Source organism: Mangifera indica, chromosome 4 (genome assembly GCF_011075055.1).
Source record: "Mangifera indica cultivar Alphonso chromosome 4, CATAS_Mindica_2.1, whole genome shotgun sequence".
NCBI classification, from domain to species: domain Eukaryota; kingdom Viridiplantae; phylum Streptophyta; class Magnoliopsida; order Sapindales; family Anacardiaceae; genus Mangifera; species Mangifera indica.
Window position 1 is genome coordinate 2,948,217 of NC_058140.1, and position 15,410 is coordinate 2,963,626.

Below are 15,410 nucleotides of genomic sequence, written 5' to 3' on the forward strand. Positions count from 1 at the left end.
ATTAGGGTTTTTTGTAAGGCCAAAGGACTTATTTCCATTACAAATTTACTCTTTTCCCAAATTTTTATTTACTATCTTTTAAAAATTCAAATACTTATTTATTAATTGTTAAAGTTAACTAAATTCGTCAGTTTTAAAATTTTATCTTTTTTTTTTTTATAAATCTTAAAAATTAATAATTTCTCTCAAACTTAAGTTTTGAAAAAGTTATATTTCTTTTTTATTACGTCTAGAGTTTCTTTGGCAACAAACTTTCTCCCTTCTTCGATGACGAAAACAAATATGCTCATTTATATTAAAGAAGATATTGTTTATACTGTCAATGATAATAACAAAGACAGTATCTTTGTCAACGATATCTTTTGTTTCTAACAAAGAAGTTTGTCATTGAAAAAAAAAGAGAGTTTACCTCCAAAATGAGAGGTCACTAGGGGAGGCAGAGTGTTTGTCACAAAAAAAAAAAAAAAAGTCCTAAATTTAACAGGGCAGAAATGCACCAAGCAAGCTCGAATATTTTTGTCTTATTATTTCTATTTTTTTAATACAGTAAATTAGCTCATCAAGCATTCTTAGATCTAAATTTGCTCGATAAAAACGTTTTTTTTTCTTCTTAATTTATAATTTTTCCTATAAAGGGTTCTTTTGACTTCAATTAAAATAATTGTAACATGTGCAAATTATCCAAGTCGATCCTTCTCTGTTGGTACAAAACTCTAGATGGACTAATTGGATATTTAATTCAAAAGACCTAAAAGGCCACACTCGTCTACAGCTATAATTAAAACATTTATTATTTATATTAAAATTTTTGTTTTATATATTGCTTATAAATCTAAAATATCACATGGAAAAATCAACAAAAGTTGGGGTATGTCTAATTTGATTCAAAGGTAAAATTAGACTAAACTATTTGAAAATTATGATGGTTTAGTTTAGTTTGAATTGATTAGTTTTAGAAAAATATTTTATGATTTAAGTTATGGTATGGATGGTTTTTACCTGAATTAATCTGTAATTTATATTTTTTAAATACATAAATATAAAATTATATTTGACAAAAATTTTTAATAAACAATTAGGTGTACCACTTGTTTTCTTATATATTTTTCATTTTCTTTATATGTTTATTGTATATGTATTTTATATTTATTTTACATGTATATTTGATATCGTAGAGAACTATAATTCGATCATTATATATGAAATACAAAATATTTAAAAGTGAATGATTTTCTATAGATTCAAACCGTAATCCAAATTATATTTTTTAAATCTGGATTTGTTTGGATTAAAATAAAAAATAGTATGGATTGAAATCTTTTAAACTATCTTTTTATTTAATTTAAAAAAATGCTTAAATCGTATTAAATCGAACTGTTTAAAACCTTTTTCTAAGTCGCTTAATTCTTAAGTTCAAGCACTAAGACATTAATTTTACTTGTTTTCAAATAGGGAAGTTTGATGGTATTTTACAAATGTAAATCAAATATTCCACACGTATATATAGAAGTTAAAAATCAAGTATCGTATTCTCTCTTTTTACTGCTGGTGGTAGTGGGTCATAAACAGTGTGCCGTTTTATTCCAATTGGGCATGCCGTATTGCATGAAAGTGGTTGTCCATATTTGACCACATTTACCAGATACATCATAAAATAAGCATCTTTCTAAAGAACCAAAATCGAATTACGATATTTCCACTGCTTAACTGCAAATTGCAATGTATATGGTCTATCAATCAAATATATTCTCTATGGTCAGAATTTTACACCCGTTACATGTATTTTATAATTCATATTCCTCTACATAGCTTTGAGTCCAACACGTAGGGTTGGATTTGAGCTCAACTCGAGTTTGAGTTTGAGTTCAAATCGAACTTCAAGCTCAGTTCAATACTAAAATAATATTGTTTTAATATATATTAATCAAAACGATGTCATTTTATATTAAATTTTTAGGTTTACGACTTAATGAGCTAAACACTTTTAAAGCTTGAGTTTGAAAATACTGAATTGTTATGCTCGAGTTCAAGTTCAAGCTCGCTTGAACTGAACTCGTTTTGGACTCATTCGAGTTAAACTTGAACTTAAACAAGGTCTGCTCAAATACAACTGTAGTTATTTAATTTTGAATATTCAATTAAATATTCAAATAATGTATTATCATATAATTAGATGATTTAAAAAAAAAGATAAAATAACACTAAATCATATAATGACATATCATTAAAGTGAACATAATATTACTCATAATATAAGATAATGGAAAAATTAAAGAAATCCAGTTATATACGAAAGGGCAATGAGTCTCTTATTATTATTATTTTTTTGACTTTAATAATATGAAGACAATATAGATCAAATAAATCTTGTAAAAGGTTTTACTATTACATACAAATTTATCATAATTTCTTATGTGACAATATATTTATTGGAGTTTTATGAGTGATAATTTAATAATTTATGATTACGTTCAACATTTGATGTTTTATACAAATATAATGTTTATATATAATAATATTTTGTGTTACACTATAAAACATTTATTATAATAAGATTAGTTAGCCTTAACATATATTATAGCTCAAATGCGACGCCTATATATATATGACATCATTCAACTATTTCAATAAGATTTTTAATAGTTTTTACGTTGAAAAACCACTAGAGAGGGAGGTAGTGGGAAGGCGACGGACGGTCTTCCTTGATTGGTTGCTTGGAAAAAATCAAAACCCTAGGAGGAAAAATACAACTTTCCAAACTTTAGGTGAGGAAAGTTGTCAGTTTTTTAAATTAAGGAGAAGAAATAAGATAAAATTTTTTGTTAAATAATAGTTTTACTCTTAATCCTAACAGAAAATTTTAACAAAAAGATAAATATTTTAATTTTTTTAAATCAAATGAGAGAGAGTTTGAAAAAACACCAAATCTGGGGTGGAAATGAGTCTTTTGGCCTATATATTAAAATAAACTCATGAAATAATAGATATTATGTGACAAACCTTCTATTTGATCAAACTCACAAAAATAATATTACATAAACAATTGGTTATAACAGTTAGTTAAATCATATGTCCATTGACTAATTCAAAATGCAAATAAAGGCTTCGTCACCTAGAAATAGTGGGACGAAAAAATCTCTAATTTTCACACCTTGCGAAAGATTACATCTTTAATTTTCTAAACAAAACTACGATAAAAATTTTTATTTTAATGATATGGTGCTAACACTTGGTTACGGAAGTCATAAATTAATATTAATAAATGACTGTTATTGCGTCTATGACTCATCTACTTTTTTCTATTTTGTATATAAATCTCTTTTAAGTCAAAAATTTTCAATATAATTGTATGGAAATTATATGTGTTCATATTAACCTACCTTAATTTATGTAAAGGTAAATAAAATTTCTCGAATGTAATTATTCAACTTTACTGTTAATCTAATTTTAGTTATAAAAATAATATAGTTTAAACTCACGAGTTTTTTTAAAAGAATTCTATAATTCTATCACTTTTGTTAAATCTTAAAGTCAAAAAATGATGATTATTGTATCTATGATCCATTTACTTTTTTCTATTTTATATATAAATCTCTTTTAAGTCAAAGTTTTCATTGTAATTGCATCAAAATTCTACATGTTTATATTATTTAAATGGTATGCGAATCTTTATATCATTTAAGTACTAGTATCATAGTAGACCTTAATGCAAATTATAGAGAGTTGGTTGATTAGTAATTTAAAAAAAAAAAAAAGCTTTCTTGCTTGTCTTCCCAAACACTTCACACACTCATAAAAATAAGGATATAATAAAATATAAAAGAATAATTGACTCAAATACTTGATGGTTAACCTACCTTAATATATGTAAAGATAAATTAAATTGTGGAATGTAATTATTCAATTTTAATATTAATATAAAGAGTGTGTATTCAATTTTAAGTATTTAATTAAATATTTAAATAATATATCATTATGTGATCGATTACAATTTTAACTATAATTTAAAATCACTTACTTATATGATAAATCTTGTGTGCACAGGAGAATATATTGATTTACATATGATTCATATTTTTGACCTAATGTTTGTGCATGCGAGGCCAACCTATTACGATTTCGTGAAGTAAGGTTATTTATAAATCGCAAGGTAAACAATTTGGGGTTCAAACATTTTCTTATATTATGAATGCCAGTCAGTAGTGTTTTTTTTCAAAAAAAAAAATTCATAATGTCCCTAATAAACGACTGCTTAGCTTGACATAACACAAATGAACAATTATTAGGGGGGTTTGGTTAGAGGTAAATAAATACTACTCTTGTAAATTGATTGTTTTATTTTATACCAATTATGTACATTCATAGCTTAAGAGAAAGTTCATTGTGTTGTCATTATAATAAAATAAATTCGATTAGATTTGAAGTTGATCTGATACTTATATTTTATTACTTACATTATTTTATTTAGTTTATAAGTAATAAAAGATTCTAATAATCTTTTATTATTAATAGTGATGTAGTAGATAATATAAGTAATAATTTATAATTTTATTACACCTTCACTTTAAGTATTTAAATATTATCAAAATAATATTTATTTTATTATAATTATATCTTTATTTTTTTATTTTTTAAAGACAAAAATAACCTTATATTTAATTAGTATGACAAATAATATAAAAAAATATTTTAAAATAATTATACTTAAGAACATTTAAGTAAATCAATATATTAGTATTATTTTATTACCTCTAATTAAACATAATAATTATTTATACCTATAAGTTTTTATCAAATACAATAATAATTTATATTCAGTAATCTTTTACGTAATTTATTTTTAAGATAATCTTTCTTTTTTAATAATAAAATATTACTCAAACAAAATACACACGTAGGTTATTTTCTCATTTGTTTATATACTTTTGAAATGCAGGTTGTCCTATTAAAAAAATGATAGAATCTGGTGGGTTATATAAGCACTTAAGATACGCCAAATTAATTTGTTTTTTTCCACCAGATATCACCTTCTCAGAGAGAGAAAAAAACCATTAAAATTAATTAATCTCCGCGCCAACTTTTTCCAAGAAGCCGAACAAATATATAAACTATAGCACAAAAAATGAATAATAATAAAGGCAAAATGTGTCGGCCTCAAATGAAGACTAATGCCTTCTTTGTTTTGAAATGGTCGGAGTGAAATCACATGTTGTAGAAATTTTGCATGCAGCGCCCACGCCTTGAGAATTTATTCTGTTTTCTCTTTGTCTCTTTACTCTTTGTCTTCCTAAATACACAATTCTAGAATGACTGATCACAAAGAAAATTATAATGACAATGGAGCAGTTGATTAATCTCATTAATAACTTCTATTAAATTTCTCAGAAAGCAACCCTCTCATCCATGAGTTGTGCTACACTATTATCTTGAATATTTTTTTGTCTTTTGTTGTTCAAATTTGCCATAGCCAAGTTGCTAATGTCTTACTATTCTTCTTTGAGGGTGCTTTTTTTTTTTTTTAAGGCCAAAAAAACTAATTTCTACTTAAGGTTTGTTGAAATGACAAGATCTCATCTGTCATCTTTTTTTTTTTTAATAAATTTCGTTAAATGAAAAGGTAAGAAGACTATTATATGTATTTTTTATTTCTTTATTTTTTCTATTTTTCATTTTCAAAATTGGGGGTAAACTACAATTTTTTAAAATATTAGAGGTGTTAATGAATTTATCATGGGGTTTTGAAAATTCTTAAAAAGTTGAAGGGTATTGTGAATTTTTTAAAATTTTAACATACTACTCAACAGTTTCAAAACTGATAATTATATTTTTAAAGAATTGACTAAAATGAAATATTTTAAAGTTAGTTGTGTTTTAATATTTTTAGGAAGTTGATATATAAATTTTTAAGTATTAATAACAGTTTTCTAATTTTAATAAAAATACAAATAGATCATTTATAGAAAAATTTAATAGATTCATTAATAGAAGTGGACAATGGGTAGGAATTTGATAATTTGAAATTTAAAGTGTGAGATTCAGTTGATCAAACCTTTGGTGGGAAATAGTTATTTGGCTTTTTTAAATAACTTTTTGCTTAATTAATCTGGGTAGGTTGTGGAGGTTAAGAGGCATCATCAGGGATATATTAAAGAAGTCATCAAACAAATTGGAAATGGTAGGAGGTGGAAATCATTGATATCTTTTTGTAGGTGGGCGAGGTGTCAAATGTGAACAGAAAATTAATTATAACAATCCAATTAATCAAAGTTGGGCACATGGAAAACATCATAATTAACACCTTCATTAATTTTACTCTCTCCTGATTAATGATGAACAAACATCATTAACAAACAATTTTCAATGGAATAGAAATTATTAAGTTGGAATAAATAAAAAAATTCAATTATTGTGTGAAATTTTTTAATTTAAATTGATGCAATCTAACTCTAATTTTCAATGGTTACATGCATAACTTGTACAAAGATGATAGAAAAACCCACCCACCAAATAGAGAATCCCATAAAAATTTAGGGGATAGAGCAGAGCTGAGAAAAGTTTTCTCGTAAGTATTAATAATTGTTACGAGAATGGATAGATGGTTATGGTTATGGTAACGGATTTTGCCTTTTTTGTGTAGGTGTTCTTCCTCCCATCTTTGCCCCCCCAAATTTTGGAGACAAGGATGGGGTTAAGATTAAAGTTGGTGTCTAGATAAAAACCCAATGTTGCACTTACCAACTGTTTTTACAAACTTATTGGTATTGAAAATTGCATTAATGAGAGGTATATAGGATCAAAGATGTGATACTTTCCAAGGGGACGATATTAAGGTGATCAATGAGATAAACACATCAATATTTTTATTTAAACTAATTTGACTCATTGTTCTGGAGTTTATATCCAATTATGTTATATATGTTTTTGAGGAATAACGACAAAGTATCAATTTGTATTACCAAAGAGCTCATTCTTTACCTATATCATAATAAATTGAATCTAAATCTTTATTGAATATGATTGTTAGCTTATCTCATAAAAATCAGAGATAATGATGCGTGATCCCATAAGAGTGGGAGACAAGAATGATAAGTTGAAGAGATCATGAAAACTGTCAAAATTTACTTTACACATTGTCTCAGAATGAAAGACTTATATTTGTATTGATCTAGACTAACATGTGAATAGATGATTTGTTTAACATCTTTCGTGTGGATAGTGTGTTTAATTGTATTTTGCTCACTTGACTAGTCACTCACTGCTGATAGACACTTCTTTAATGTAGCTTTTATGCATTTTTCCTAATTATTTACTTTATTTCTAATTCAGAATAATTCAAATACCATCTAATGTAGCAATATTAATATTAGTTTGATCATAATCTTATCCGAAAATAAAGTATCTAGAAAAATACTCGAGAGTGATGACAAATTACGTAAGAAAATGGATTCTTCAAGCCACTTGAACAGCGAACTTGATCTCATGCAATTTTCTTCTTGTACTTTTCTTTATTATAATTCGATTTTCAAATAGAGTGTGATGTATATATGCAGCTTATTATTGAACGAAAAGCAGAAAGTTATTCAGATTAATTCTTGTTTAAACCATGTCTTAATCGAAATAAAGATTAATTTATTAATTACGTACCTCATACGCTATTAATCTTAATTAATCTAATAATTAGTAGACCAAAGGACTATGTTCCACCCAAGTTTTCTCATATTCTCAAAAACACACCGGCGACGTTTCAGAAACTCAAATATCTATCTATAAACTAACTTCAGTTAGAATTTTCTATTAGCGATAAGAATAAAATCATCATGTTACCATTAAACCTTAAAAATTTATATTATTTTCCTCTTCTAGTTCTGAAAACTAAAATTTTCCCCCATGATTAACCTTTGAAAAGCTATATTTCCCCTTATAAGGTTTCAATTTTTCAGGCAAATCTCTCCCTCTGTAGCAATCAGCAACCTCCGACTATCTCTGTCCCTTCTTCTAGTCTCATCCTTATTGAAGAAGACAGGTATTCGTTTAGATGAAAATAAATCATCTTTGTCTGGACGAATCAACGAAGACAATTCTCATAATCATCTTTGTCAATTCCATATGATACTGGAGATCAATGCTCGATTTCCAAATAAGACTAGTAGCCTCTGGGATCTTCATTGTCTAAAAATGTCGATGTTTTGTCATTCAAATCTAAATGACAATGTGTCACTGAAGGATGCTTCTTCTCTGTTGAATCCTTTGTGAACGCTTTTTCTTTGTGGTGACTAGATTCTCTTGAGCCACTGAAAAAATTGAAACCCTAGGTGGGGGATCTGTAGCTTTTCAAAGTTTAATCATGAAGAGAAATTTTTTATTTTTTAATCTAAGAGGGGAAATGATATAAATTTTTAGAGTTTAGTAGTAAAATAATAATTTTATCCATGTCAATAATAGAAACAAAATAGATGTGTTTTTGAATAAGCCAAAACTTGGGTGGAAAATTGCTCTTTGGTCTAATTAATATCATTTTCATAATCTTGTTGTACTTCTTATCCATATAAGTCCAAATGTTCAACAAATCATAGATTATTATGATGTCTGCCTTTTTTTTTTTTTTTAACTTTGTAATTTCTTAAATTTTGACTTTTCTGATGAAAATGACATTCAACTACTGCTTCCAAATTAACCAGAATTGTTAATGTTAATGATTGATACTGCAAGATTATTGGCCCTAAAATACTAAAATAACTTAAACAATCTAGAACTTCTTTTGGGCATTTTTAATATAAACTTTTTTCTCTCGTTCTTTTTATTTTTCTTTTATTTAATCTAATTTTCCATTTCAAAGTTTGTGAGTAAATTATATTTTAGAGATTTTTTGAAAATTCAAAAAAGTGTTCAGGTGATCTTAGAATTTTTAAAATTTTGATATATTTTTTAATAGTTTAAAAAGTGATAATTACATCTTCAAAAAACTCACCAAAACATACTATTTTAAAATTAGATTCTCAAAGAATAGTTTAAGTAACAAAATAAAAAACTTCATATATAAGAGAATATAGATTTAAACTTTCTTTAATAACATATAAAGATCAAACTTTTGATTTATTTTGTTCAATAATTATAAGGTCAGTTACTAGACCTAGAGTTTGTCTTACTCAATATGATTAGTTCGGTCTCAATATGGTGATCCAGCTTAAGTGAGGTTACTCGTTACCAAAAAATTTTTTTTATTAGTTAGAGTTTTGATTTTTTTTTTTTTAGTTCAAAGTGATAAATTTTTCAACTAGTAAAAATATATTGATAATTTGACATTCATATCAAGAGTTAATAATAGTTTTGTAATTTTAATAAAAAGGTAAAACAACCATTACTTGAAAACCATACATATTTATTAATATAAGCGGATGATGGGCGTAAATTTAACTTTTTGAAATTTAGACAGTGGTAATTGCTATTCAAGCAAACCTTGGGCAGGACATAGTCATTTGGCCAATAAATTTTAATCCTATTCTTTGGAAATGAACCAATAATATCGTTTACTTTTCATCTACTCGAACGAAAATGTTTCAATTTATTAATAAATAAATTGCTTGCCTTGTGGTTTTTCAAATGTTGCGGTGAACTACTAAAATAATTGATGCCGAAATCTGTGTACTCTTGAGAAAACTGCGCCGATTTTTCTTTTTTTTGGGCATTCGTGATGAGTGTTGAAAATAAAAGGGGAAATGAAGTCATGAAATGCAAAGAAAGTTAAAAGCCTGACTTATTTTGCCTGAGCAACAAAGCCAAGTCCTTTTGGTTGGCGAATCAAATCCAGTGGATTCTATCTGTCATTTGCTGTGTCATTTATGCAAATAAGTCAAGCAATTCCTATCCCCTCCTCAGGATCATACTTCGCGTGTAAGAACACTCTTAATAAACAAAGAAAATTAAGCTAAACTTAAGTCACTCATAATTTTAGTTAGAACAATGTGTACTACTGAATTGAAACTTTTTTGTTTTAAGTTAAATCGGGGAAATAATACACTAAATAGACTATCACTTAGACAAGGAAATTAATGTGTCAAAGCATAGTGATAGAGATTTTCAAAATCCTAAGATTTTTTTTCCTACTCTTCTTGAATCAAAATACTACTAACTTTTTATTTTTTTAGTCGAGACATGTCTATATTTATTAAACGGATAGATTTAAAGTATAGTAACCAAATGTATAATTATTGTACTAAATAAATCAAAGTATTACAAATATAATAAAAACTTGAACCTAGAACTTTATCTTGAAAATTTTAATATTCATCAGTTTTGCTAACTCTTGAGGTCATAATATTGCTTAGTTGTACAAGTAACAAGAAAACAAGCAAAGTTCGAAGGGGATAACCGCATCTAAAGCTATCAAACTATCATATTTGTTCAATTTAAGGGATCAATTTTTTTTATTCTATTAAAAGAATCCGGCTTTAAAATTTTTCTATTAAAAGAGCGAATTTTCAGATTTTTTTATTGATGAGATCAAATTTTCAATATTTCCTCTCAAAAGTTCTAAAAAACACAATTAAAATAGTTTTTTGTTTTGCTTTTGAAGTATGATGATTAGTTTGATGTTTTCAATAAAAAATATAAATGTTTAATCTCTTTAATAAAAATAAAAGTTTGGACCCTTCGTTAAAAAAAAAATTGAAAGTTTTATCCATTCAATGAATGAAAAAATTAAATTCATTTGCTTAAATGAAAAAAATAATAGTTTGATATTTCCCAATGTTATTATCATGTTTTTACGTACTGAATAAAAACAATTGGTTCGACCAGTTAAATCATTAACCGCTAGCCAAATTGATTTCAATTCATTGACTCGGTTAATAGATAAGATTAATTTTTTTCAAAAATTTATTATAAAAACTTAAATCTAAAACCTTATTTATCACATTTAAATATATATTCTAGCAAACTAAACTTATGTTAATATTAAATAAATCAAATTATATAATTAATAATAAATTATACAAAGAATTTTAAATATTATTTTTAAAGAATTAATCGGTCTAATTACTAGTCAACCAATCTGATCATCAGTTGGATCTGATCGTCTCTCTGTCGAGTTAATATCTCATCATATTCTAAAACATTGGTTATTATCACAAGTTCCATATTATTCCATTTATTGTTATATAATATATGCAAGTAAATTGAACATATGAGCTGGACAGGCCCAAATGCACCCAGCTTAATTAATCAGCCGATGCCACATTTACTGCAAACAGTCTGTTTGAAAAGAATGAACAAACAAACCTTTTGTCTCCAGCCATTCTCTTCCTTTTCATACATGTCTATGATTAACGATGCCATATCTTCTAGTTGGTTTCTTTGTTTGAAGATGGAACCAAAGTCGAACAAACTTCACATGTAGATGAAGACAAATCAGAGGGCAAGCCTAAATATATATACATAAATATCATATGTTAAATTTGTTAGAATTGACGACTACTTCATTTATAAGATGTTATGTTGATGTATACGAAAGCCTCATTACCTGATTAAAGAATAGGGGTTTGGCTTCTCAATGAGTGGGCGGAAAGCAAAGAGCAACACCTCAAGTCCATAAATGATTTAGGTTTAACCCATAAAAAATTGTTTTATTTTTTTTTAAATTAAAATCTCAATAGAATTTTTCTTATAAATAAAAATCTTAACAAGGTTTGCCTTAATTATCAAAATTTTAGTGTATAAACGTTTTTTTTTTTTATATAAGTGATATAATAATTCATTAACAAATTTATTTTAAAGAGAAGGGCAGAAATTTATAGATATAATATTGATTTTATTAGATATAACCTTGTTTTAGGTGATTGTTTCATTGATTCAACATATCTTCTAATTCATTCAAAATTTTCTAGACATTTTGCAGTGGCTAAAGTTGAAGCTGTCCCATAGATTAACATAACGTGCTATAGCTTTTGCCTGGAGACTTCAAATTAATTTTTGCCCAAATAGGATATATATAATATAAGGTTCATGCAAATGTACTTAGGATTAAGGTTAGATTCAAGCTAAGCAAACCCTAAATATAAGTTGAGTTGAGTTCAACTTGAGTCCATCATTGTTAGTTCAAATCAAATTCAAATAGGTTAAAGATGTTGTAAAAAGGTTATAAATAAGAAAAATAGTATTATAGACAAGATAAATAATATTAATAATAAGATAAATAGTGATATTGACTACATAAATAGTCTCATTAACAAGATATAAATTTGTTATTGCCCATAATCAGAATAAAAAATTATTTACAACCATTAATGAATAGATAACTTATCATAGGTCTATGATGACCGTAATTGGCCTTTGAATATCTGTTTAACATAGCGAATCTATATTATAGTCTGCCAAATGGTGGACCTTATAGGCTATGCCAATTCGTAAGGATTGTAAAAGGTTCAAGGCACACCCCAAAGTCCTTAGGTTGTGCCTAGGCAGCCTCATAGCGGCCGGCCTATCATTATATATAATTTCTTTTTAATTTTTAATTCATTTTAAAAAAATTTTTGAAAATTATTTTTTGCACAGGTTGGACCTTAAAGCTCCAATACTATTCACAAAGTCCATTCACCTAGCACGGCTCGCAATTTTTACGGGTCATGCCAAAATTGAACGGGCCGCCTCAGCCGAATTAACAATGTCTAAATTGCTTAATAGATCTGTCATTGCTTTAGCTAGTAAATGACAAGAACAACTATGTTTCCGAATTTTCTTTTGAGTTTAGGAACTGCATGAAGGGTTCGGCCTAATGGGCAGGCCTGGGCTAAGGCTCACTAGGCCTCGAAAGTAATTGGCAAGACAAGGAGCTGAGTACAGAGGATTTGTGGTGTTACCTTAATAGCCCAGAAACAAACTAGGGGCCTTCAAATTGAGCCTTTCACGCTTGGCCTAGATCAAATCCGACGAGTTGGGTCTTGCAGTCTTAGAAAGGCCACACATGACTGAATAACAATTTAGAGTTGGCAGCAGCAACATCAAGGAACAATATGGTGCAAGTAGCAGCAGCAAGAATTTATGGTGATAAAATCAGCTCTTTATGCCTGTAGTTTCATAGGAGTATAAGATACATTATGGGATGTCCAAGGTTGCCTTATTCCAACTCAGGGCCGAGAATCTCCCAGTGAAACAACCGGGGTTCGTATTCAGAGGAGGGTCAGTTACAGGCACTGGTCAAGTCTATCTGGGAAGATCCTACCGTGCTTATTCCAGAGTAATATTAATCGGAACCTGGTTTTTTCCTCTGTCATCACTCCTGCAGGATGGAAAGAACGGTAGTTCAAGGGACAAAAGTGAGTTGAGTTGGTTAATGAGGTTGGAATTCAAAAGAGGAGAACATAAAGGGTGAATTGGTTCAAGGGTATTAGGTACATGATCGTCATTTTCAAATCTACAAAACACATCTGCAGCTTTACTAGAAGAAATTGCAGCAATATATATGTTATATTCCTGTACTGACTAGAAAAAAAATGAATTAATGGGTATTATGTTAAAGATTTTGTCCAAAGGTGTATGATATATATATATATATATATATATATATATATATATATATATATATATATATATATATATATATATATTATATGGGACTCTAGGAAGACCCCAATTGGGCTTTGAATATATGCTTAACAAATCTGTCAATGCTTGTAGCTAGTAAATTACAGGAACGGCATGCAGGGTTCTCCCTTGGTTAATGGGTAGGCCTGGGACTAGGCTTCCAAAGTATACAAATAACATATAATGTGATTGTATATTATTTTATTTTTAATTTAATCATATAATAACATATCATTTATGTATTCAAATTATATAGAAAAAAAATATGTCTATAATATTACTTTTGAAAAAAAATAACTTATTTTATAAAAGACATGATTTCCCAAAATGATGAGAGCCAAAATACATCATAGTCCATAGTAATTTTATTTTCTAGTTGACAACCACATAAAACATAATTTCTAGCCAAGCTCAAAAGTATATTTGAGTTCATTTGATATGGCTATTTAAATGAAATTATGAAAGTATAGTTTATTATAACTAGCCTTAGATTTTAGTTAAATCGAGTTTAAATATAGATAAGCTCGAGATTGAGCTCTATGTATTTGGATTATTATATAAAAAATAAAGAATCATTAAAGAATATAAAAGAATCACTAAAAAAAAAAATTATTTGTGAAAAATAAAACAATAATGAAAAATTATTAATGAGAAAAAATATAGTGTAACAATACGAACGAAGCAAAAGAGCTAAAACCAAACAAAGTTTGAGCTAAAGTTTGTTCAACTTGACAAAGTTCGAGTTAAAGTTTGTTCAACTAGTTTGAATTGAACAACTATCCGAGCTCAAACAATTTAAATTGAATCCAACTCTAATAATAGGAGATATTATAAAACTTAAATTTTATCAAAAAATTGCAAGTCACTTAGTTTGTAAAATAAAAAAAGCACTTTTAATATTTAGCAAAGTCCAAAATTATCTAGTAACAGACACGAACTGATATCCAAACTAATAATTAAATAAAAAAATAGGTTATCTAAACAACTAATATAAATATCAGTTTGAAAATATAACAAATCAATTTTTTAGTTCGATTAACGATTTGTTTATTTTGAAAATTGATTAATTGCACCAAACCCTTTTTTCATAATATTGAAAAAAATTAAAGTAGGGTCCTTTTCAAGAAATTAAAAATATTGAAAAAGAAATGAAATATGGTCCAATTCATGAAATAAAAAGATTAAAGGGATTGAAAATTAAGAAAAGGAAAACCCATTTAAAGACATATCAAAACTATTTTTAGGGGAGCAACGCTACATGTAGCTATCTTAGGTATATAAAATAGGTATATACATGGTGTGTTATTATATGATTAAATATTATTTTATTTTTAATTCAAAATTGTTCAGTCATATGATAACAAATTATCTATATACCTATTTCGTATACTTAAAATGTGCATACATAGTTTTATTATTTGTAGAGTAGAGAGAAACAATAAAACTATGTATACATATTTTTTGTACATAATTTAGGTACACAGACGATATGTTATTATATAATTTGATGATTTTAAATTAAAAATAAAGTAACATTCAATTACATGATGATACATCATCTGTGTACCTAAATTATATACCGAAAATATGTATACAATATTGCTCAGGGAGAAAATGACATTATCTTCTTAAATTTCCATACCAAATATATGGACTATTCAATAACATATTAATGAGCAATACTATGAGTACAGCTATTTTGGATATACAAATATCTACATACTTATATATGTTATCACAAAATTAGATATTACTTTTCCGTAATTCAAAATCATTCAATTATATAATATCATGGCCAAACGACTATTTCCCACCCAAGGTATGCTGTAATG